The 23,776-nt window shown below is 41.6% G+C and overlaps 1 long non-coding RNA gene across 1 annotated transcript; it reads left to right on the forward strand.

Moving 5' to 3' along the window:
• Positions 1-1,023: 1,023 nt before the first annotated feature.
• On the forward strand, positions 1,024-22,471 carry LOC121100400. The gene is made up of 3 exons (XR_005832154.1): positions 1,024-1,701; positions 19,551-19,624; positions 22,282-22,471. It is a non-coding gene; the product is annotated as an uncharacterized LOC121100400 (long non-coding RNA).
• Positions 22,472-23,776: the final 1,305 nt, after the last annotated feature.

Consider the following 23,776-nt stretch of genomic DNA (forward strand, 5'->3'; position numbering starts at 1 on the left):
CTTCGGACAGTGCCTGCTACGTGTGTGTGTGCACGTGTCTGGATGTGTACATGACATATATATGTGGCACATATGTATATATGCATATCCGTGCATGAGGGGTTATTGAAATATGAGATGGAGACGGAAAGACCCTAAAGTATGAGTTATAACACATATGGATTCAATTGATCATTTTAGATTCCACATTACAACTACTCTTTATTTTTCTTTCTTGATCCAGAATTTTTGTTCAGACTTGCTTGCTATTTTAGAAGTTATTTTATACATGTATAAAAGAATCAAACTGCAAAATATAGGGAATACTGTCTTTTCAGAACCAGCCCTTGAACACTGACTAAATGCAAAAACGTAAATGTTTTTAGCCTTAAGAAAATATGGTAGCACACATTTTATATATACGTAGATGTATACTTATATATTTACAAGTAAATTTGTATATAAAATTTATATACAAATTTATATATAGAGAAAGACACATACATCCCAGTTAGGTTTCTTTGCTTCGGACTGAGATAAGGTGGTTAAAACACTTTGGTTGTTGATAAACTTTACCTGCTTTCACAATACAAAGACTCTCCGGGCCTCCAGGAGGCTAGTTGATTAGATAACTGTTCACTCAGGCTGAAACTGGATGGCAAGGGAATGACTGTTTACTGTAGCTACCAGCTCAGAGAAGAGTGCCTGGTGTGTAACAGATTAAGAAAATTCTAAGAGCAAAGGCCTCTTGTTCCAGGAGCCAGCTAGTACCCAGCACATCAGGAATTTGGACGCTGGCTGAGCCCAAAGCCATGATCCTCTTACTCTTGCTCCTCACTGTTTCTGGAAGACAGGAGGCAGTGTGTGAGTGCCTCCTTCCTACACGGCGTCCTGCTGACCTTCCTCATTTCACAAAGTACAAAATCTTCTCACTGCACCCTTCTCACTGCAACAATGGGAACCAAATTTGTTTCTACCACAACTAAGGAAAGAAGGTAGGGCTTAAAAGAAATCATCCCCAAAAAGGAATTTCCATCATCTCATATGTATCTGGAGCTAACTGGAGCTTAGAAAGGCCAGTGGTTTCTTATGTGTCTATCTACAAACAATTTGACCCTGGTAAACCATTTCCTAAAAATGATTCTTCTGGTGCCCATCCCAAAGTGAGCGGTTTTGTTTGGTCAAGTGTTGGTTTCTGGGTAGTTAGTGTATGATGAAATGTTACAGTCAAGGGGGTCAGGGGTGGACACCACTGCCTTCCTCCATTCTTGGGCTCGTCAGACCAGTTGGAAGAGATGAGCTCCTTGGTTGCTGGCAGTACTTTTCAGGCTATATGCACTGTAGAAGGGGTTTAGATCAACCCATTATTTCCCAGTCCTGACCTCCCACTGCCCAACTCTGTCCAACTAACTCCCTCACTTTTCCTGGGGTTTCCTTTTTTTTTTTTTTTTCTGTTGATTGAGCCAAGGGCGAGGCTTGGATCTTAGGGTGGGAAAGACTTTAAACAATTTGCATTCGAAAAGAGGAAGCAGAAAAAAGAAAAGAAAAACATGAAGAGGCCAAGCCAGCTGTTTCCTACAAACCTTTGACAGCTTCGCAGCTGTTCACTGTCCTTTTGCCCCAGTGGCAACTGGCTTGCTCTGTAGCTCCAGCTGCTGATTTTCCGGTCGCCTTTGCCTATCCTGACAGCTGTAACCTTGCCACTGTCGTTTCTCTTACAAGGTAAGATTCTGAGATGATGTTATGTGAGCTCTGGGACCACTCAGTCAGTTCTTTACTCAATTATAACCAAAGCTGTACTTTTCTTATGAAAGCCAGATCAGATGACGTTGTCCAGTTACTGCCTCGTTCATCCTCACAGTTACCCAGTGAGGAAGACTATTACTATCCTCATGTCACAGGTGAAGAGAGTGACAGGTAAACTGGGTGTCCAAGTCATCCGGCTAACTCCAAGGCCTGGTCTCCAAACTGAGGCTCCCAAAACATCTTCCCATCAGTTGTGTGTTGGTTAAAAACAGATTTCCAGGCAGCCAAGTCAGAGACCCTGATTGGGCAAATGTGGAGTGGAGCCCCAACCTGTTTCTGAGAGATGTCTCTCTGGTCAAGGCAGGATTTAAATTTACATCTTTATATACCCTGCTTGCTGCAGCCCTTGCACATTTCTAAGCTCTGATTAATTGTTCCTTCCTCTGGGTTCTCAGAGCACTCTGTTCTCAGAGCTAGTACAGCAGGAAACAAGCACACTGTGTTAAAATTAGCTGATGTTATGTCCGTCTCCCTGACTAGTTCCCAACTACCTGATTTCCAGAATCCTGTTTCTCTTTCACTTCCTCTTCTTGAATTGCTTCTTCCATTGATCTTTCCATAGCTTGGTTCTCCTTTCTCAGAAGCACCGGTGGGCCTCCACTTCAAAGTTCCCTTCTCGGGGGAGGGAGTTAAGATGGCGGAGGAGTAGGGGACCCCTTTTTCAGCCGGTCCCCTGAGTCGAGCTGGATAGGTACCAGACCAGCCTAAATAACCACGGAATCAGCCTGAGACGCAGGATGATGCATCTGGATCTCTACAAATGAACATCTCCAGCGCTGAGTATTGAGGTACGAAGAGGGGAGCTGTAAACCGTGCATGGATATCGGAAGATAAACGGAAGGGGGAGGGAGCCGCCGCGTTCGGGCGCCGGGAAGCGGTAGCCACCTGCACGGGGGAGCGGGCGGACTCACAGAGGGCACCCGCGAGAGAGCGGACTGAGACCGGTGAGCCGTGAATGCGCGCCACCAGGCATCTCCCGGAACACCGGAATCCCGGTGTGCTCACGGGATCCAGACTGAGACCGGGAGCTCCCGGAGCGCGTGCGGGGCGGCTGGCGGCTGGCGGGCCACCTGCACGGGGGAGCGGGCGGACACACAGAGGGCACCCGCGAGAGAGCGGACTGAGACCGGTGAGCCGAGAGCTCGCGCCACCAGGCTTCTCACGGAACTCTGGAATCGGGGTGTGCTCACCGGGCATAGACTGAGACCGGGAGACCGGGAGCGCGGGCGTGGCCGGTGGCTGGCGCATTAGAAACACAAAGGACAAGAGCCGGCCCTGGAAGTGAGGGCTGGGACGCCGGGTGTGGGGCGCACATCCCGGGACGCTGCAGGGTTGAGCAGCACCAACAGAAACAGAGTTAAAGTGGCCAGAACATTAGTAGAGAACGGGCCGCAATCCCTCTGTTCTGTGACAGAGGCTGAAATTTGGCCGCTGCTGCTCTGACTCTCAGAAGAGGCACAGCAAACCGCCAGGGAAAGCCGCCAGAGAACAAAAGCCTGGAAATACCGGCTCACAGGGTGCCCATCCCCATCCCCCCTCGCAGGGGACACGGAGACTCTACCCAAACAGGGTTGCCTGAGTATCGGCGCGGCAGGCCCCTCCCCCAGAACACAGAAGGCAGGCTGAAAAATCAAGAAGCCCACAACCCGGGCGCCTGGGTGGCGCAGTCATTGAGCGCCTGCCTTCGGCTTAGGGCGTGATCCCGGCGTTCCGGAAAGGAGTCCCTCATCGGGCTCCTCCGCTGGGAGCCTGCTTCTTCCTCTCCCACTCCCCTGCTTCTGTTCCCTCTCTCGCTGGTTGGCTGCCACATAAATAAATAAATAAAATCTTTAAAGAAGAAGCCCACATCCCTAAGATCCCTATAAAACAAGGGGCATGGCCTGGGACCCAGTCAATAATTTGGGCTCTGGAAACCCCGCAACCTCTCTTCATCAGAATGACAAGAAGGAGAAGCCCCCCCCAGCAAAGAAAAGACAGTGATTCTGTGGCCTCTGCCACAGAAATAATGGATATGGATGTAACCAAATTATCAGAAATGGAATTCAGAGTAACGATGGTCAAAATGATGAGTAGAATTGAAAAAACTATTAACGAAAAGGTTACTGAGAATATAGAATCCCTAAGGACAGAAATGAGAGCGAATCTGACAGAAATTAAAAATTCTATGAGCCAAATGCAGGCAAAACTAGAGGCTCTGACGGCCAGGGTCGCAGAAGCAGAGGAACGGGTTAGTGAATTGGAGGATGGGTTAATAGAGGAAAAAATGAAAATAGAAGATGGTCTTAAAAAAATCCACGCCCACGAATGTAGGTTACGGGAGATTACTGACTCAATGAAACGATCCAATGTTAGAATCATCGGCATCCCCGAGGGGGTGGAGAAAAACAGAGGTCTAGAAGAGATATTTGAACAAATTGTAGCTGAAAACTTCCCTAATCTAGCAAGGGAAACAAACATTCGTGTCCAAGAGGCAGAGAGGACCCCTCCCAAGCTCAACCACGACAAACCTACGCCACGTCACGTCATAGTGCAATTCGCAAATATTAGATGCAAGGATACAGTATTGAAAGCGGCCAGGGCAAAGAAATTTCTCACGTACCAAGGCAAAAGCATCAGAATTACGTCAGACCTGTCTACACAGACCTGGAATGAGAGAAAGGGTTGGGGGAGCATATTTAAAGCTCTTTCAGAGAAAAACATGCAGCCAAGGATCCTTTATCCAGCAAGGCTGTCATTCAGAATTGATGGAGAAATAAAGACATTTCAGAATCGCCAGTCACTAACCAATTTTGTAACCACGAAACCAGCCCTACAGGAGATATTACGGGGGGTTCTATAAAAGTAAAAAGGCCCCAAGAGTGATACAGAACAGAAAGTCACAGCCAATACAAACAAAGACTTTACTGGCAACATGGCAACATTAAAATCATATCTCTCAGTAATCAGTCTTAATGTAAATGGTTTGAACCATCCCATAAAACGCCACAGGGTTGCAGATTGGATAAAAAGAAATGACCCATCCATTTGCTGTCTACAAGAGACTCATTTCGAACCCAAAGATGCATTCAGACTGAGAGTAAGGGGATGGAGTACCATCTTTCACGCAAATGGACCTCAAAAGAAAGCTGGGGTAGCAATTCTCATATCAGATAAATTGGATTTTAAACTACAGACTATAGTTAGAGATGCAGAAGGGCACTATATTATTCTTAAGGGAAGTATTCAACAAGTGGATATGACAATTATAAATATATATGCCCCCAACAGGGGAGCAGCAAGATACACAAGCCAACTCTTAACCAGAATAAAGAGACATATAAATAAAAATACATTAATAGTAGGGGACCTCAACACTCCACTCTCAGAAATAGACAGAACACCCTGGCAAAAACTAAGCAAAGAATCAAAGGCTTTGAATGCCATACTCGACGAGTTGGACCTCATAGATATATATAGAACACTACACCCCAGAACCAAAGAATACTCATTCTATTCTAATGCCCATGGAACATTCTCAAGAATAGACCATGTTCTGGGACACAAAACAGGTCTCAACCGATACCAAAAGATTGAAATTATCCCCTGCATATTCTCAGACCACAACGCTCTGAAATTGGAACTCAACCACAAGGAAAAATTTGGAAGAAACTCAAACACTTGGAGACTAAGAACCATCCTGCTCAGGAATGACTCGATAAACCAGGAAATCAAAAATCAAATTAAACAATTTATGGAGACCAATGAGAATGAAAATACAACAGTCCAAAACCTATGGGATACTGCAAAGGCAGTCCTAAGGGGGAAATACATAGCCATCCAAGCCTCACTCAAAAGAATAGAAAAATCTAAAATGCAGTTTTTATATTCTCACCTCAAGAAGCTGGAACAGCAACAGAGGGACAGGCCTAATCCACGCACGAGGAAGCAGTTGACCAAAATTAGAGCTGAAATCAATCAAGCAGAAACCAGAAGTACAGTAGAGCAGATCAACAGGACTAGAAGCTGGTTCTTTGAGAGAATCAATAAAATTGACAGACCACTGGCAAGACTTATCCAAAAGAAAAGAGAAAGGACCCAGATTATTAAAATTATGAATGAAAAAGGAGAGGTCACGACGAACACCATTGAAATTGGAAGGATTATTAGAAATTTTTATCAACAGCTATATGCCAATAAACTAAGCAATCTGGAAGAGATGGAATCCTTCCTGGAAACCTATAAACTACCAAGATTGAAACCGGAAGAAATTGATTCCTTAAACAGGCCAATTAATTATGAAGAAATTGAGTCAGTGATAAACAACCTTCCAAATAACAAAACTCCAGGCCCGGACGGTTTTCCTGGGGAATTCTACCAAACATTCAAAGAAGAAATAATACCTATTCTCCTAAAGCTATTTCAAAAAATAGAAACAGAAGGAAAGCTACCAAACTCATTCTATGAGGCCAATATTACCTTGATCCCCAAACCAGGCAAAGACCCCCTCAAAAAGGAGAATTACAGACCGATTTCCCTAATGAATATGGACGCCAAAATCCTCAACAAGATACTTGCTAATAGAATCCAACAGTACATTAAAAGGATTATCCATCACGATCAAGTGGGATTCATACCTGGGATGCAAGCGTGGTTCAATATTCGCAAATCAATCAGCGTGATACATCATATCAACAAGAAAAGACTCAGGAACCATATGATCCTCTCAATCGATGCCGAAAAAGCATTTGACAAAATACAGCATCCTTTCCTGATTAAAACCCTTCAGAGTGTAGGAATAGAAGGTACATTTCTCAATCTCATAAAAGCCATCTATGAAAAGCCTACTGCAAATATTATTCTCAATGGGGAAAAGCTGGAAGCCTTTCCCTTAAGATCAGGAACACGACAAGGATGCCCACTCTCGCCACTATTATTCAACATAGTACTAGAAGTCCTTGCAACAGCAATCAGACGACAAAAAGGGATCAAAGGTATTCAAATTGGCAAAGAAGAAGTCAAAATGTCTCTCTTTGCAGATGACATGATACTCTATATGGAAAACCCAAAAGAAGCCACTCCCAAACTATTAGAAGTTATAGAGCAATTCAGTAACGTGGCAGGATACAAAATAAATGCTCAGAAATCAGTTGCATTTCTATACACGAATAACGAGACCGAAGAAAGAGAAATTAGGGAATCCATCCCATTTACAATAGCACCAAAAACCATACGTTACCTTGGAATTAACTTAACCAGAGACGTAAAGGACCTATATTCTAGAAACTATAAATCACTCTTGAAAGACATTGAGGAAGACATAAAAAGATGGAAAGATATTCCATGCTCATGAATCGGAAGAATTAACATAGTTAAAATGTCCATGCTACCCAGAGCAATCTACACTTTCAATGCTATCCCGATCAAAATACCAAGGACATTTTTCAAAGAACTGGAACAAACAGTCCTTAAATTTGTATGGAAACAGAAAAGGCCCCGAATCTCCAAGGAACTGTTGAAAAGGAAAAACAAAGCTGGGGGCATCACAATGCCGGATTTCGAGCTGTACTACAAAGCTGTGATCACAAAGACAGCATGGTACTGGCACAAAAACAGACACATAGACCAATGGAACAGAATAGAGAGCCCAGAAATGGACCCTCGGCTCTTTGGGCAACTAATATTTGATAAAGCAGGAAAAAACATCCGGTGGGAAAAAGACAGTCTCTTCAATAAATGGTGCTGGGAAAATTGGACAGCTACATGCAAGAGAATGAAACTTGACCACTATCTCACACCATACACAAAAATAAACTCCAAATGGATGAAAGACCTCGATGTGAGACAGGAATCCATCAAAATTCTAGAGGAGAACATAGGCAGCAACCTCTACGACATCGGCCAAAGCAACCTTTTTCATGACACATCCCCAAAGGCAAGAGAAACAAAAGATAAAATGAATTTATGGGACTTCATCAAGATTAAAAGTTTCTGCACAGCCAAGGAAACAGTCAGAAAAACTAAGAGGCAGCCCACGGAATGGGAGAATATATTTGCAAATGACACTACAGATAAAGGACTGGTATCCAAGATCTACAAAGAACTTCTCAAACTCAATACACGAGAAACAAATAAACAAATCAAAAAATGGGCAGAAGATATGAACAGACACTTTTCCAATGAAGACATACAAATGGCTAACAGACACATGAAAAAATGTTCAAAATCATTAGCCATCAAGGAAATTCAAATCAAAACCACACTGAGATACCACCTTACGCCAGTTAGAATGGCAAAAATAGACAAGGCAAGAAACAACAATTGTTGGAGAGGATGTGGAGAAAGGGGATCCCTCCTACATTGTTGGTGGGAATGCAAGTTGGTACAGCCACTCTGGAAAACAGTGTGGAGGTCCCTTAAAAAGTTAAAAATTGAGCTACCCTATGATCCAGCCATTGCACTACTGGGTATTTACCCCAAAGATACAGACGTAGTAAAGAGAAGGGCCATATGCACCCCAATGTTCATAGCAGCAATGTCCACAATAGCTAAATCGTGGAAGGAGCCGAGATGCCCTTCAACAGATGACTGGATTAAGAAGTTGTGGTCCATATATACAATGGAATATTACTCAGCTATCAGAAAGAACGAGTTCTCAACATTTGCTACAACATGGACGGCACTGGAGGAGATAATGCTAAGTGAAATAAGTCAAGCAGAGAAAGACAACTATCATATGATTTCTCTCATCTATGGAACATAAGAACTAGAATGATCAGTAGGGGAAGAAAGGGATAAAGAAAGGGGGGGTAATCAGAAGGGGGAATGAAACATGAGAGACTATGGACTATGAGAAACAAACTGAGGGCTACAGAGGGGAGGGGGGTGGGGGAATGGGATAGGCCGGTGATGGGTAGTAAGGAGGGCACATATTGCATGGTGCACTGGGTGTTATACACAGCTAATGAATCATCGAGCCTTACATCGGAAACCGGGGATGTACTGTATGGTGACTAACATAATATAATAAAAAATCATTATTAAAAAATAAAAAAAATAAAAGTTCCCTTCTCAGGGAAACCTTTTCTGATGACCTTAAGAATTAATTAAGAACGCCATCACTCATTCACTGTCATATTACCCAATTTCATCATCTAGCATAAAGCACAGAGCTTCCCACAGTAGGTGCTCAATTAGAACTTGAATATCCAAAGGCAGATTAAGCACATTTTTAGGGCACCAGTAAAAGAGGTACCAAACATTTTTTTTTATACCAGACAAACTAGATTTTATCTTCTTTTTATTATGTTATGTTAGTCACCATACAGTACATCATTAGTTTTTGATGTAGTGTTCCATGATTCACTGTTTGCGTATAACACCCAGTGTCCCATGCAATAGGTGCCCTCCTTAATACCCACCACGGCCTATCCCTATCCCCCATCCCCCTCCCCTCCGAAACCCTCAGTTTGTTTCCTGGAGTCCACAGTCTCTCATGGTTCGTCTCCCCCTCTTTTTCCCCCCTCTTCATTTTTCCCTTCTCCTAATGATCTCCCTGCTACTCCTTATGTTCCACAAGTAAGTGAAACCATATGATAATTGTCTTTCTCTGCTTGACTTATTTCACTTAGCATAATCTCCTCCAGTCCCGTCCATGTTGCTGCAAATGTTGGGTAATCGTTCTTTCTGATAGCTGAGTAATATTCCATTGTATATATGGACCACATCTTCTTAATCCATTCGTCTGTTGAAGGGCATCTCGGCTCCTTCCACAGTTTTACTATTGTGGACATTGCTGCTATGAACATTGGGGTGCATATGGCCCTTCTTTTCACTACATCTGTATCTTTGGGGTAAATACCCCAAACATTTTTTTAAAGATGTTGACATATAGTTATATTTTTAAACTATAGAAGTCATGTGAAAATAAAATTAGGATCTTGCTGGCCTCCATTCCACTTACATTATAACTTAGTATTATTTTTATAGAGAATTATATATATATATGTATATATATAAAGATTTTATTTATTTCAGAGAGAGAAAGAGAGAGTGCGAGTGGGGGGAGGGGCAGAGTGGGGGAAGGGCAGAAGAGAGAGAGAGAGAATCTCAAGCAGACTCTGTACTGAGCACGGAGCCTGAGGCAGGGCTCAATCTCACAACCCTGAGATCATTACCTGAGCTGAAATCAAAGAATTGGATGTTTAACCGACTGAGTCACCCATGCACCAACCCGGAAGCTCTCTCTCACCCCCATCCTTTAGGGATTTATGGAGGCTTCCTTACATAGGCATGATTCATTAAATTATCGGCCATTGGTGAGGGAACTCAACCTCCAGCCCCTCTCCCCTCCTCAAAGGTTGGGGTGTAGGACTAAAAATTCCAACCCTCTAATCACGTGGTTGGTTCCCTTGGCAACCAACCCCCTCCTTAGGTTCAGTCCTGAAGTTATCTCATTAATATAACAAAAGACACCTTTGTCACTCTCAACACTTAAGAAATCCAAGGGTTTTAGGAGCTCTGTTCCAGAAACGGGACTCGTACCCGATATATACAAGTCTTGCCACTTTTTGAAAGTTTGAGTTAGGGCACTTCACTTTTACGAAAGAGCTTCGTACCTCAGTACCTGTTTTCACTAACCGAACACAATCTGAAGAGGATTTTCACTTAGTGAAAATAGAGTTTAGTGTTTGTTTTGCATGGAGGCGTTACAGAGGCAGCACATACCAAGCAGTGAGAGGGGTGCGTCTGAGCTCCTTGCCTGGGAATCACACTCAGCATCTCAGCATCAGGCTGCCATAGTTTTGAACTGTGTCTGTGAGCATCTGTGCTTTGTCTCTATTTTGTGTACCTGCTAGCAAGATGTGTCCTGAGGTATTGGAAAAGCCTAAGAGAGGTTATTTTGGGGGTTTGGGAATGGTCAAAAAATATTTTCATATAAATTTCAGTTTATAAAAGATTTCATAGGAGTGCTCTACTTTCAGACCGTGGGGGAAACCTGTGTTTATAAATTACAATATTACAATATTCCACCAGTTAGGGAGGGCCCAAATGCCAGAGCATCTACAAATATAGAAAATAAGAAAATTGGGTTACGCACTTTTTAAAAAAGATTTTATTTATTTGTCAGAGAGAGAGATCGCACACAAGCAGGGGGAGCGGCAGGCAGAGGGAGAAGCAGACTCCCTGCTGAGCAAGGAGCCTGATGCAGGGCTCAATCCCAGGACCTGGGATCATGACCAGAGCCAAAGGCAGAAGCTTAACCAACTGAGCGACCCAGGCACCCCTGGGTTATGTACAGTAGACCTGTAAACTCCGTAAAGGTGATTGAAACATAGCAGCAGGCTTGTGGAAACCATCGCCTTCTAACTAGAAAAGGGTCTACGAGAGGTGGAAATGCTTGGTCTTTTCACTGATTCAGACATTGTAATTAAAGTTTGACTGGACTGACATTCTTCCGTAGACTCCAGGATGACATCAGATTTTCTCACTCTGTCCAGCTTTGAAAGAAAGGATTCTTACAAATGTGTTGTCCTTTATCAATATTCTCAACAAACTTTGGCAAGGATGTGCCTCAGAATGAAACTACTTTTTTTTTTAACCTGTAAATGCAGAATGGGTCCTGTAAAATCTATAAAGAGAAGCAGTGTGAGAAGAGAAAAGCATGTCACTGTTATCTCTGAGGAGTTGTCCCTTTCCAGAACCTAAACTGGGCCAGCAAACTGTTTCAGCGCATCTTGATTCAAAATGAGGATCAGATGCAGGTGGCAGAAGAGGAAATGAAGTGAGAAGCCTAAGAAGATTATAAGGGTATTAGGGTTATATGGTCCAAAAAGAACGTTTAGCAGAAGTCAGGGATAGTTCTCTCTTCCACACAAGGGAAGAACATTTATTAAATAATCTTTTGCTGCAGGCTACAATAATTTGTTGTTGCTGTTGACATAGTTTTCTGACTGTCTCTTGCTTGAATTTTTCAATATCAGATGAATCAGTTTATCAATATATAGTGAGTTTAGTGCAGTGCTTACACATTTTGATGTCATAGGATTGTAGATATTTTAGAAATTAGGAAATTAGAAATTTTTACCTAGGCAGAAATTAATTCTGGGAGGGATTTATTTAATGCAGGCAATCCTTCCTATTTCTAGACACCCTGTAATGTTAACTATAATTGGTTGGATAAGTACATAGCACTTTAATGATATGACTTGATCCAAAAGATAAAATTGAGGATAAACAGAGAATAAAAATGAACCCAAGAATGTGTCTAACAGAATCTCCTACCAGAAAATCAGGCCAGTAATCTGCACTCAAAATTCATTCTCAAAGTCAGCATTTTGATAAGACCAACAGAGAGTCCGTGGTCATTTTCTGCTGAGAGCCTGCACTGTCGAGGGGTCTGTGATACTAGTTTTATATGCAGGATGCTTTCTGGGCTGCAAGAAAGAAAAGTGTATATTTTTTCTGACACCGAGTATATTTGACCGTATTAGGTATTAGTATAATAAATGACACACTACATGACGATTCCGGGGTTGGATAATCTGGTAGCCCATGCAGCCCATCAAGAACCCAGACCCTTTCTGTCTTCTTGCTCTGCCTTCCTCAGATGTTAGCTTTGTCCTCAGATGTGTCCTGTCCCACTTCAGGATGGATGCCACATCTCCAGGCATCATATCTTCGCACAAAGGTGTCTCATAGTTGGAACAGAGAAAGAGAGCACTCACTTTCCTCACTTAACTTTTGAAGGGATGAAGACTTTACCAAAGGCCTTCCTCTCCTCTCATTGGCAAGAAGTGGGTCGCAAATGCCCATTCCTGACCTAAATAACAACAAAAGCAGGGGTTACCGTGCTTGACTCAGACCAAGCCTGGCTAACACTCCTGGGGCTGGAGAGAAGCCCAGCCTCCCTTAAAGTTTATGGCCCACCGACTCCTGAAAATACTTGGGTTTCTATTGACAAGGGTAAAGAAGAAAATGGATGTACGACAGACCACCCCATAAAGCAGGCAGTGTAGGGGCGCCTCGATGGCATAGACAGTTAAGTGTCCAACCCTTGATCTCAGCTCAGGTCATGATCTCAGTGTCCTGAGATTGAGCCCAGCGCTGGGCTCCATGCTCAGTGGGTATCTGCTTAAAATGCTCTCTCTCCCTCTCCCTCTGCCCCTCCCCCGCTCTCTCTTTCTCTCAAATAAATAAATAAAAATCTTAAAGAAAAAAAAAAGAAGAAAACTGTATTTTGACAGTGGTGCACAGAGAGGGGAAGGAACTGATTCACAAGTACCAAGATGAATGTTTTTGCCATTTCTACTGGGGCTTGGATATTTTTTTCTGGATAGAAGTAAAGTAAGTCTAATTTATTGTGTTGTGCCAACTGCCCAAGCATGGTATTTAAATACAGTTCTCACGTGACTCCTGGCTAACATCCCGAGGGCTCCTCAGCCATTCCTTGTGGTTTCCAATCCTTCACTATGTCTTCTCACTGCGTGTCCCTCACTTCTCCCTAGCTAACTACAAGAACCTGAACTTTTAAGACCCAGCTCTGGAAAACCTTTCCAAGTCCTCTGTGGCTGTTATATACTCCATATTCTCTAGTCACTGTCCTCTCGCTCTCTACCTCAACGTCACTATTTATGAAACACTACATGCCAGCCAGTGTGCCAGAGGCGTTATGGAGAATCTCACCGAATCTTCATAAGAGCCCTACGGGACAGTTCTAAGTTTATCTCAATTTCAGAAGTGACAACATTGAGGCACAGAGAAATTAAGTAATTTGCTTAGGTCACACAGTATATAAATGGTGAGGCCAGGATTCAAAACCAGATGATTAGGCTTCGGAGTTCTGGCTCATACGCACCTCACTGTACAGCCTCATACGGTCTTATCTGTATCTGCAGAGTGCTCCTTGCCCCATGCCTGGCATATCGTGAACACAGATCTTTGCTGAATGAATGAATGATTCGTGGTCATTTTCTTCTACATAATACCATTTATTAATTTCTTCCTGGAAAATGTAAGCCCCCCCTATTGACAGCACTACTGCAAGTGTTTTTTGACCAGAAAAAACAAATGGCATATGTAGGAAGTCAAATAATGCCCCCCCCCCACCACCAAAGATGTATATGTACAGATCCCCCGAAACTGTGAATGTGCTACTTTAAATAGCAAAAGAAACTTATGGACATGATTAAGTTAAGGATCTTGAGATGGGGAGACTATCCAGGTGGGCCCAAGATCACAAGGTCCCTAAAAGAGGGAGGCAGGGGGGTCAGAGGCAGAAAGGGGATGTGTTGAGAGAAGCAGGCATCTCAGTCAGAGAATCTGAAGATACTACACTGCAGGCCTTGAAAATTCTGGAAGGGCCATAAACCAAGGAACACGAGTGGCCTCTAGAATCTTGAAAAGGCAAGGAAATGAACCTCCCCACTAGCCTCCGGAAAGAGCCCAGCCTTGCTGACAAATTGATTTTAGACTTCTGGCCTCCAGAACTGTAAGGAAATTAATTTGTGTTGTTTCAAGCCGATAAAGTATACTTTACTGTAACAAACTTTAGCGGGGGGGGGGGGGGTGAATAATTGAGCATAGATACTTTTTTTGATTGGTTATGATGTTTCTATTAATAACTCAGCATATCCAAGTAGTCCTCTTGACACTAAGCACGTTGGATTTTCAGACTTGCAAGTGGATTAAAATATAGATTCTCTCCATTTTCATGTTCTTCTTTAAAGCATCTTAATGCCTGTCCTCTCATGTCACCAGCTCCTCTGGATCGTCACCACCATCCTAGTGCCCGTTTGCTGTTGATGACGCTCCCTAAGAGGTTTGTCTCCCAAGAGGCTTGTTCACAGGAAACAACACAGTCCCCACGTACCTGGGGCTGCCTTCTAATCGCAAAGTCTAACATTACACTACTTATTTGGACATAGTCAGTTTTTTTTTAAATTCTAAATTTCTAAAACATCTGACTACGGGAGAGGAAAAGAAGAGTTAAGTCAAATCATAAAGTATCCCAACTTCAGAGTATTTCAAATCTGGAAAATCCATGATAGAAGGAAGTTTCTACCTTCAAGATAATTGTTGCATTTAGGATATGAAATATTTATTATTTTACTTAGTTTTGGCTACCTACTTAAATTCGCATTTTGTAAGTAACTCAGGCCTTCTTCCTCCTGTGAAACAGAGATAGTATCTGCCTCACAGTCCTTTAATAATGAGTTTAACTTGGGAAGTTGGTATATTTAATTCCCTAAACCATGCTTCTTAAAGGGCGTGGTCCCTGGACTGGCAGCATCAGTGACTTCTGGGAGCCTGTTAGAAATAAAAGTTCTTGAGCCACAGGCTAGTTCTACAGAGTCAGAAGCCCTGGGATGGTGCCCAATAATCTGCCTTAGGGCTTGGAGCTATATCGGGTAGTCAGAGTCAGAGTATCAGATATCTAAAGACCTTTTCGGAAAAGTCACACACATCTCAGTGGCTAGGAATCCTTGAGTAGAAGTTTTCTTCTGGCAAACTCTGAGTACATTTCCTCTATTTTAAGCAAAGGTAACTGTAAGAAAGGAAAATCCCTAAGGAAAAAAATAAGTGAGGAAGATTAGTCTCTGCATAAAGAAAATCACAAATGTCACCTTTCAAGATGCTCCCATTAGTTGTCTCCTCTAGTTTCCACCAGTCTAACAGTTATAATACGGTGATAAACAGTATCTGTCTACAAGTCTCCTAGTCCGCAAGCATCATCACAGTGGAGAGTCTGTCAGTTCACCACTGTTTTCTTTGAACCTAGCCAGTGCAGGACACATAGAGAATCTCAGCAAGCATCTGTAGTTGGAGTGTCTGTTTCCCTCGTATCACTTCTCAAGACTGGAACGCTGATATCTAGAATTCGGCATGTCTGGAGCCTTGAATGCTACTGCATTGGGCATTTGGTAGGTTCCCAATAAACACTAAATGAACAAATCAATGTTAAATTATGATGTACTTATCAAATTCCAGTTCCACTACTAACACGATCATAAAGTTTTGCTGGAAATAAGTAGACATGGGTCAGTGCTAAAGGAATTTCTGTTGTACTATGATTTTGATTGCAAAATATTTAACATGAGAGCATTTAGATCGTGCAAGCTACTTCTTAGAGATGAAGAAAAGCCAGCTAGCAAAAAGATACCAGATTATTTCAAATTAACCTGAATTTTGACCAGAATCCATTTTATTACATCTGAACCAAAACACAGTTTATAGGGGTGCTGGGTGGTGCAGTCGTTAAGTGTCTGCCTTCGGCTCAGGGCGTGATCCCAGCGTTCTGGGATCAAGCCCCACATCAGGCTCCTCGGCTAGGAGCCTGCTTCTTCCTCTCCCACTAGCCCTGCTTGTGTTCCCTCTCTCGCTGGCTGTCTCTGTCAAATAAATAAATAAAATCTTTAAAAAAAAACACACAGTTTATAATGATGATGAATCATATTACTTACATAATAAAATATTAAGTAATGCTGATAACTGTATGGTTCCAAGAGCAACACGGTGGTGATTTTATAATAAATCTGTATCTGCAAGTTGCCATATAATTTTTTTCTAAGTATATTCTCATGAACTAAGTGACATTCATGTCCAAGCTTTTATATTCATGGTTGATGTCATGAAAGGATCCCAGCCCTTGCTCTTCTAACTGGATACGTAGAGAATCAAATATACAGCAATTTTGTGTCTTGTTGCAACTGGCTTTGGGGGATAAAGAAAAAGTAAATCGTAATAGAATACTGAAGAAAAGAGTCTTTCCCCCACAAAAACGAGCTTGTTTAAATTTAACCATTAACCAAAGTTAAGCACTTGTTGTCTTGAATATGCTAATAAGTATTGTGTATGGCTTTAGGTGGGTTATAACTCAATCTTGTCTAGGAATCCTTTGTTCTTTAAATTCAGATTAGTGTTTCGCAAAGAACACAGCTTGGGAAAGGCCGCTAAATTCCAAAAGCAAGTATTTAATCCATCATGAAATAATATTTGTAAAGAGAGGAACTAGGAAGGCCCACTGGACACTGCATCAGATTGTTTTTACTTGTTAGGTCATTCCTAGATGGGTCTTTATTTTTAAGGACAGTAAGAAGAGCATAGTTTCTACTAAGGAAAAACAGAAATGTTAACGTAATGGAAAAGTTTAGTTTGAAAATATTTTTAAAAAGACATAAATAGATCACTAATTTATTAAAATCCAGAAACTTGGGAGTTAAGTTATATCTGTTCTCTTTTTTTTTCTTCCCCTGTGTACGTCAGAGTTAGTTAAGAGATTTCTATGCAAAAGTATTAAATCCCTTTCCCTCTGCCAAGCAAATGTATGGAATGTAGGTGCCGGGGCTCTGGACCCATATAGACCTTGAATGAATCTGATTTCATTCCTGTTTTTGCTTTCTTCATACTGTCTCAATAATATCGAACTTCCAGGTTTGTTACAATGAAATGTGATAATGAACCAAAGCCCCTCCTTTAGTGCTCAACAAATGTTGCTGTTCCACCAGTCCTCTCACATCTGTCTAGGGCTTTATTCATTTGGGGCTGCCAGATTCTGCCTTGTGTTGTAAGATAACTGTTAGTAAGATTTTGTCCTAAACCTCTTACATCCCCCTTGGGGCTCCCCATGCACCCCCTTAAATCTCTTACATCCACCCATCCCTGCTGTAAATATCCCTCCCCCATCTCAAGAAGGTAACCAAGCTTTCGTGTTCTATTGGTGTTCAATGACTTTTCTGTTACAGGGTTAGAAGTTAGTTAACAGATCCCTAGAAGACATCTCAACTTGCGCTGTTTTTTGTTTTTTTTTTTTTTCAAAAGACTGATAGAGGCAGAGTGGGTGGAGTCCAATGTTGTCTTTTCTTCTAGTGGTGTGAAGGGTCAGGGAGGCAGGGAGAAGAAGAGGGAAGCATTTCAACTGAAATCAAGATGAAGGGATCGACAAGATGACATTTGAAGATTCTTGCAGGACACTGTTAGTAAAATATAAGCTTCAGGAACGCAAAAATGTTTGCCTGTTTTCCCCACTGGCAAACTATTCTTAGCACCTAGAATAGTGCCTGGCAGGTAGCAAGCAAGTATGTATTTAACGACTGGATGTGGAGTGTGTTAAGGACATGAAGGATGGAAGTTCAGGTAAGATGGAGAAAAAGAAGGAGATCAAGGATAGCTCTAAGATTTTAAAAATGGGAAGTTGGGAGAAAAGCATTATCAGTAATAAAAATGATTAAGTGAAAAGAAAAAGCCGGTCAGGGTGGAAGACTAAAAATTTGGCTTTGGATTTGCCGACCCTGCTTTTTGTGAAATACTTTGCCTACAGCAGGTGCTGATAAATACATGTTGAACTGAACGCTTAGCAAGTAGTTGCAGGTACAAGCCTGAGAATTAAGAAAGTAGTCAGAGCTAGCAGTAGAGGACTCCCAAGTCCCACTCTGGAAATGGTGAGTGAATCCTTGAGAGATCTCCAAGATATAGAATAAGTGTGTTCCCTGAACGGCAAGGGCTATGCACATTTTCCGAAGTCATGTGCAAATGAATTTATGATCACCTCAGTTAAATAAAATTTAGGGACAACTTCCAAATAGTTAGTATTGGGATTTTATTGTTTTCCAGCTTGTGGATTAATTAAGATTTTGTCTGAGAGATTCTCCGTGACAGGACTCTTACTTAGCTCTAAAGGACCTAGGAAGATTCAATGGTTTTCAGCTTTTTACTCTATAGCCAGTAAAACTTTTATCAATTATGCAAAATTTGGTGGATCTGAATCTACGGCCTAGCTGACTTGGTTAAAATGTATTAATTTATCACGTGATAAGCACAGAGACATACAGTTAAGTCCTGCCTACTCCCGTCTCTCTTTTTAAGTAAAAACATCATGTGCTTCTCTTTAGTCCCTTAGGCAGAGATTCAGAAATGCTTGATTTTATGCAATAATACTAAATGATGATAAAGATTAAGATTATTTGTATTTACCATTTTTGAAGCACTGCGGATAGCTGCTTGGATGGTCAGGGTATCACCATGTGGCTAATATACTTGTAATGATTAATAGTCATGTGAAGGATTTGGAAAAACTGCTGCCAATATGGCACCTGAGTGCAAAAAATAAATTTGGAAGCTTACCAGAAGATACAGTAAAGACAAAAATTGTAAAAACTGTAAAACAAAAATTGATTACTAGTCAGTTTGAATCCTTCGTTTTACCTCTACTTCAGATGTTCATGGAGGTTCCTATATCTAGAGCTCTTTATTACTGATACTGATTCTCTTGTGTTCATAATGTCCTATAGTGTAATAAACTGTTCCTGGTGTGGAATGGAAATGAAGAATTGAAGTACTGGGTTTGCATGCTCCTGGGAAGCTGCCAAACATGCTTTCTTTGTGATAACCTTGATGCCATTATAGTTACTGCTTCTGCTACTATAATTACCTTAAAAATGGGATCTATCCCTCAAAGAGAGTTCAGGTATGAAAGAGAGTGGACTCAGGCAGGAGGAATGATGACTAGGGTCTTGAAGAAAGGTTTCAGTGATCTATAGTCTATGTATCCTTGGAGAAGACATTCTGGTTTGGGGGAACTGGAACTGGGACAATGGGACCTAGAGGGACAATGGGAACTAGAAATGACCGCCATCCCACCTCAGCTGACATCTTGATACCCACACACAAAAAGCTAATGAAGGTTTCACAGGATTCCCATTCAATTAACCATGGTTGTAAGTGTTTTCCTGAAATGTCATACTCTAGCATAACAGTCATTAATTTTCTCACATCTTTCATCTCTTGACTAGAAAGGCCCTATGTCACAGGTGTGCAAAGAGAGCCTTGGAGTTCGACGTGGGTCCAAATTCTAGGTTTGATGCATGTAAGTTCTGCCCCTTGGACAAATTATGTAATTTTGCTCGGTCTTCATCATCTCAGCTCGCAGGATTGCTGTGTGTAGTAAACGATATAATCTATAAAGCCACCTAGCATCTGGCAGGAGTATAATAAATATGAGCTCACATTTGAGTGTATCTAATGGCTTCCACCTTGCCTTCTTTTTCCCCCTTTGCACTTGGTGTCTCCCGGTCCTATCTCCAGGTGTAATGGGGGAAGGCTGGGAGAGGTTCCTAGGTATAGGTGGGCCATGGTTCTTAGCGGAGTCTCCGGAAGCAACTTTGTATCCCAGTGGTATCTGTCTACTTGACAAGTCACTCTCTTATAATAGCCTTTGGTGATGTGACAATCTCCTGCAAGCTTGGGAGTAGACAAGTTTCTTTAATTCTGAGGTTGAGAATAGAAACCCAAAACACCGTCACAATCAAGGTTCAGATGAAAATGGTACACAATCACTCATTTATATCAAAACTTTTGTCATTACCTCTCAGAAAAACCACTGACCACTCCCCTGACTCCCCAAGAAGTAAAGCTCAATTTGATATGTGTCTCTAAGCAACCACATGTAAAAATTCCTAAAATATAAAATGGTTTGAAAATTCTCCTTTTTTTCAGTTAAAAATAAATAGTGAAAATCAAACATTCAGAATTGTCTAATTTAGGAAGAAAAGTCCTCCAGTGACAGCTAATGTTCACAGTTTATGTGTACTCCCTCAGATACTGTGTGCGCTCACACCAGCTGTATTGTAACTATCATTATTTCTATTTTTTTAAAAAACATATTTAACAACAACAGAATCCTACTAGGCAACCTGTCTTGCAGTGTGATACTTAAATTTAATAATATCTTGGACATTATTCCAAGTCACTAGATAAAAGACTAGCTCATGGTTTTAGTGACAGTACGGAATTCTATAGTATATGTATACCCTAGAATTCCAATCCTTACTAAAGGCTATTTGAGTCATTCCAGGGTCTCCATTATAAGCAACATTTAAAAGGCAATTCTTTTTTTTTTTTTTTAAGATTTTATTTATTTATTTGACAGAGATAGAGACAGCCAGCGAGAGAGGGAACACAAGCAGAGGGAGTGGGAGAGGAAGAAGCAGGCTCCCAGCGGAGGAGCCTGATGTGGGGCTCGATCCCATAATGGTGGGATCACGCCCTGAGCCGAAGGCAGACGCTTAACAACTGCACCACCCAGGCGCCCCCTAAAAGGCAATTCTTATATACAACTTTATACAACTGTGCAAGGATACCCGTAACAGAAGTTTCTATTGGTGAGATTTCTGTATTAGAGTATATAAATTCAATCAGTGCAGTCAAGACTCCTCAAATTTACTAGAATGTAAGCTGCATGGGAACAGGAATTATTATGTTTCCTTCACTGCTTAGAATAGTGCCTGGTACATAGCAGACATACATATTTGCTTAATTAAGTAATGTATGTTTTCTTTTTCTCTTCAGAGAGCTTCCTGTCCATATAGTTTACTTATTTTTCTATTAAATTCTTGGGTTTTTTTCCCCTAAGAATTCTTGGTAAAATAAGAAAATTAACCATTTGCCACATGTTGCAAATACTTTTACCCAGCTTGTCTTTGTATTTCTGTGTATTTTACCATTTAGAAAGTCTACATTTTCATGAAATCAAATGTATTCTTCATGCTTCTTTTATGCTTAGTTTTTTTCCCAGCAAAATAAAAACAAGATTCACAAAGGTTTTCTTCTTATTCTTTCAATGTGGCCTTAAGGGTTTTGTTTTGTTTTCACCTGATATTTCTATTTTGGTCTCTATTGATTGGGGAAAAAATGCATTACATAGAATGAAGAGTACACAGGTAAGGAATCACCAAGGTAGAGAGCTCAGATATGTGCCTAAACACTGACACATTTTCATTCTGGATTTTTTTTTTAAAGATTTATTTATTTATGTGACAGAGAGACAGCCAGCGAGAGAGGGAACACAAGCAGGGGAGTGTGAGAGGAAGAAGCAGGCTCCCAGCGGAGGAGCCCGATGTGGGACTCGATCTCAGAGCACCGGGGTCACGCCCTGAGCCGAAGGCAGATGCTTAACGACTGCGCTACCCAGGCGCCCCTCATTCTGGATTTTTAATCTCTTTTCCTAAACACATAAAAATAACTTTGTTAGCACCTTCTTTTAATTACAAAATTTATTCGTGTACATTGTAAAAAGTTCAACTTGTCAGAAATATTTAGAATAAAAAGCAAAAATCTTCCTTCACTTTCTCTGCCTCTATAATTCCACTCTCTAGAAGAAATCTCTGTCAACACTCCCTATCGATTCACAACTATGTACACACATGTTAATGATCCTTTATTTTTTTCTGCTTGATATTAATGAATCATAATACCTATGATATACTATATGTACATTCAGTATATATTTTCTGAATGTAGAACTTCTGAAGCCAATATACTACAGCTGTCATCACATTCGTGAATTGAATGTATACACACATTTATAATAGCTTTGCAACATCTGCGTTCATTATTAGGAAATACCACAATCTAATTAGTCACTCTATTCCTGGACACTCTTCTCCTGTTTTTAAACATTATAAGCAATGCTGCTATGCCCACCCCTATTCATATTTTTGTATTTATATGTGATTATTTCTACAGATGAACTCCTAAAAAATGGCACTGCTGGTTTGAAGGTGACACGCATTCATAGCAGATTGGGGTTTGGGAGACGTAGAGAAGCCCCTGTACCATTCCCGGCTCACTGTCATGACTCTGCCTTGCATCCTGCTTCAGAAGTGCTATTAAAAATGGTTTCTTTGGTTCATTTGTTTAGAGTGTGAATTTCTGAACATGAAAATATAAAGTAGAAAATTATTTGAGTGTAGGCTCATGTGTGCTTTGTCCAGGATTTTCACTTTTTGGGATCCGTCCTATAAAACATTCTCATGAAGTGAAACAGCGTTAAGTTCAGCTCTGTAAACCAGCTGAGAGACAAAGGGGTTAGCTAAAAATGTTAATTAGTGGGCTGAGTGCCCCAAGGGAAGGTACCTGTAATACGCTGACAGAATTATCCGTCGAGGGACTGGAGTAGAAATTAGGAGAGCATCTCCACAGACAGATGGGGGGGGGGGTGGGACATCTCCCTCCTCTCCCGGGAGTGGACCCATCAGCGAGGACAGTGGTTCAGGCTTCTAACACTTCTCATAATCCAGTAAGTTCCCCAGCAAGCTGCTCCAAGATGCAGAGGTTTGCAGACTGCACCCATCCAACTGCAGGAGGAGCCCTACCCTCCCACGGTTTGTTCAGGGAGCTGCTCAGTAACCAGAAGGGCTGCCCTCTTTTGGACCAGGGCAACCAGGGGTCAGCTAAGAGATCCTCTGTCTTTTCCGCCCTTTCCTCTTTCCCACCCACTCCTCTCTCCTCCTTTGCTTGGCTTGAGGCCAACCTGTCTTCTAAGGAGGAAGTTAAGGAAGTTTAATTAGTATTTTGAAATTCAAACTCATAATGACCTTGTACATTTGATAGCAATCACCAAATTGCCCCCTAAAGAGGAAGTTCTACTTCATGCTTCCTTGAATAGTTTCCTTCACACCTTGATGGAGCTCATTAAGCTCATTAACCTTAGTTTTTGCCAATCTGATTTCGCATTTTAATCTACATTTTCTTAAGCAAAGACACGAAAATCACTGTACCTATTTGTGGATTATTTGTATTTCTTCCATAAATTGGTTGCTTAGGACCCGCGTCCTATTTTTAAATGGGGTATCTTCTTCTTACAGATCCATAGGCATTCTTGACATGTTCTGAATATTAACCCTTTTAATAATACACTGCAGTTGTCTTAATTATGGCTTCCCCCACCATACAGATACTTTACATGTTCCTGTGCTTAGAACACGCTGAACCCCAGGGCCACTCTCCCTCCTCCTCTCATCCTCCAACTTGTGGACGGAGAGCAAATGTAGTTCCTGAGACTGGGCTACCAAGAGCCCTGAAACCTTGACAGGACTAGCAGAATAAGGAGACACTGTTGTTGAAGAAAGTTCCAAGAAGCTTCCAGATAGACTCGCATTCCTTTTTCTAGTGCTGGCAGTATTGGGGGAAATCCACACAATGGTTATTTCCATATGCAAACACGGGGCTGAGGCCGTGC

Source organism: Ursus maritimus, unplaced genomic scaffold (assembly GCF_017311325.1).
Source record: "Ursus maritimus isolate PB19 unplaced genomic scaffold, ASM1731132v1 scaffold_4, whole genome shotgun sequence".
Lineage (NCBI taxonomy): Eukaryota > Metazoa > Chordata > Mammalia > Carnivora > Ursidae > Ursus > Ursus maritimus.